The sequence below is a fragment of the Curcuma longa genome, chromosome 20 (genome assembly GCF_044706935.1).
Source record: "Curcuma longa cultivar G26 ecotype Majalengka, Jawa Barat chromosome 20, ITB_CL_G26_1.1, whole genome shotgun sequence".
Taxonomy (NCBI): domain Eukaryota; kingdom Viridiplantae; phylum Streptophyta; class Magnoliopsida; order Zingiberales; family Zingiberaceae; genus Curcuma; species Curcuma longa.
The window spans coordinates 11038217-11041417 of record NC_133880.1 but is presented as its reverse complement, the minus strand read 5'-3'; positions in this window follow the sequence as shown (position 1 = coordinate 11041417).

Genomic DNA, 3201 nt, shown 5'->3' with positions numbered 1-3201 from the left:
TCCTTCATCTCAGCTCAAAATCCACTTCAAGTTCAGGATACTGGATGTAAGAAGGATGATAAGCTACATTTGGTACTGCCAATTCTCTAGAGAGTTCTGTTATTGTTGTTGTTTTCCATGTTGCTGATCATTGGATTCCTCTGAGCTCTCTGAAGGTATGAAATATTCTGTCATTATCTGAATTGTATTCAAGTAATGGCTCCCTAGATGCCCTAGTCATGCACTATAGTCTCACCTGAAAGCAAGCTACCAAATTTCAAGTCAATCAGAGTCAAAATGAATAAATCATCATAAACTAGCACTAATTGAACTGTTTTATAAGAAAGCTTCAATGCATAAACAAGCTAGAACTACCTAACACCTCTATCAATCTCCGACAACGGAGCCAAAAATTATTGTGAGGTTCAGATTATCGTCTAAATGAGCACCCAACTTAATTAATACCGAATCCCTAACTAAAGTAGTATAGGGTAACTCGAGTCGTCTCCCAATGATTGTAGATGGTATAAGGTAATTCTAGTGGTTATTAGACAATTGGAGATTTGGATTTTCTTTTTGGATTGGATGAGGGGGGGTTGTTGTCTTAAGTTCTAATTCTAAATAATGGAAAGGACACTAAGTATCAAGGATAAATTGCATTAACACAGTAAAAAGTGCAACAAGTAAATAAGTGCATCAACAAACAAACAAGCAAGAGAAATCTAAGGACAAACAACATCCAAAACTGTAGAAGGAATTTAAACAAACACTTGACATGCCAAAAATCTAATCTATGCTTAGAAATGGTAAATAGAATTAATCTAATGATTCTCCCTATGTCCTTGGTCGGAGATGGATGCGAGGCGACAAAAACTCCATGGAAGGATGCGATGAAGGAAGGAATCCCCAACTCCGATGCAATCTCCGTAGATGAAGCGGCAGGTGAAATGATATGGAGGAGAAGGAAATCTCGTTAACTCCTCGGTGGATGGAAGATGGCCGGATTGAAGACGGAAATTCTTTTGACTTCTTTCCGATGGTGGAGATGGATGTAGATGATGGTGGAGAGATGAAGGTGGTGGCTAGGTCAAGTCCAAAAGGAAGAATAATTTTCCTTCACAAAATTTAGCTTTTATACCCCTCAAAACAGCCCCCGCGACACGGTCGTGTCTCAAGGCATGGCCTGGAGAAGGAGTTGTTCTGCAAAAGAGTCACGGTCATGCCTCTTAGGCATGGCCTTTGCCTCTAGGCATGGCCGTGAAAGCACCCCTCTATAGAAGAGACACGCCATGCCTCTTAGGCACGGCCAAGAGAAAGCACCCCTCTGTAGAAGAGGCACGGTTGTGCCTTAGAGGCACGACCCAGAATAGTAGGCTTTCTAGGGGAGAGGCACGACCTGTGCCTTTTAGCATGGCCTAGAGAGAGAATCCTTCTACATACTCTGAAGTAAAGTTGTATATCTTGAAGTTATCTTCATTTTGGTAGGTGGCATGCCCGTTGTTCCATCTGAGCTAAAAATTATGACCTGTTTTACTTTTGATCTGCAGAACTATCCAGATGAGGCACGATCGTGTTTTGAACCCTGGAAAGATAAGGCACGACCTTGGCAAGGTGAGGCACGACCTAGAGAGGTGGGGCACGGTCCTGGTAGCCTCTGAAACACTTCAAATGACCTCTAAATACATTAAAATGTGGTCTAACTTGATCCGACTTCATGGCTCTTTAAGTATCCTACAAAAACACATTAAAAATATTAGATTCAACCCCATATCTGTAGGAATAAGCGATATAATCCAAAATGAGTTTCTACTCATAAAATATGTTAATACTCAATAGTTACACAACGAGAGGAGCAAAAATATCAAGTATTAAGGCCAAAATAAACTATAAAAATGAGTGTTGTCACTCGACTACTGTGATTTTCTTGCCGATGGATGCGGGTATGGGAGAAGGTCGATGCGTTACCGACAGACGCGGCCTTCTCACGGGCATCACGTGCACAGAAGAAGCGCGTGACTGGGTCGGTGTGGATGTTAACTAGAGAAAAGAAACCTAATTAGAACCGAATTGTTACTGTAGTAAACCCAAATTTAGAGTTTAATGTGCAAATCAGGTTTAATCTTGGTTCACTTGGTTTACTAACTAAACGACATCTGATTTGACCCAAACTAGTTTTATTCAATTTGTCTTCACAAGACGAAGCTTTTCAATGCATCCGTTCTGCCAAATCTCTTCCATCATGAACCAAACCAAGTTGGTTCAATTTGCTTCAAAACTGAATCATTTGGTTCAATAACCAAATAACCTCCGATTTGAATGAAATCAGTTTCATTCATTTCATTTTCTTAAGATGAATTCAATCATCTTGTCCTTTGTCTAGTTCAACCAAACTTTATTTCTCACATTCTAAGAATCTAATTTTCAAACTCATTTTAAGTCCTTTGAAAAACTTGTAGTGCGTGTAACCTAATAGTTTCCCGATTATGTTAGTCGTCCGTAATTAACTATTAATTACAAAACGATCATGAGTGGCACTTAGTAGTACATCATGATCCCCAATTGACTAGAAAATCAATGATTAATTCTAGAACAAATCTAAATCCTTCAACAGCTCCAATGAAAATGTGTGTCGTTCCTTTCATCATCTTATACTCGCTTGGTTCAGGACATGGCCTATGTGTGTCAGTCCCCATTAGGCTAACTACGTCACACCTAGCCCAAGCTAGCTTTCTTGTCCTGTGGATTCAAGTTAGTTGTACATGTGTCCAAGAGTATCGTACTCTTGATATGTAATGGTTTGGCTAAAGACTTTTAGTAACAATCCTGACAAGTGGCTGTAGGGTATACGTCTCCTTTTCTAAGAAGTAGTGAATCCTCTGTAAGCTATTCAAACACCTTCCGGCACTTCGACTTATACCCAATCATCCTGGGTCCACACCTCCTCAGAGATGTTTGCTTAAGATATCAAATTATAAGTCTCAATAACCAATGTAACTTGAATACCACAAGTCAAAGGAAACTCACACTTAAGCTGCACTAAGATCTTCATTGATATATAAATAGAACCATATGAAGTCTTAAAGCAGGTCACTCCAATGAACTGGTTACCTTTAACTAACATCCACATTTAGCTCTCAACATCCAATGTCTCCAGCCAACGAGATCAGCTGTGGCTAATCAAGGAGTTCAAAAAGTGCTAGTCTCAACAGAATTGATGACGTC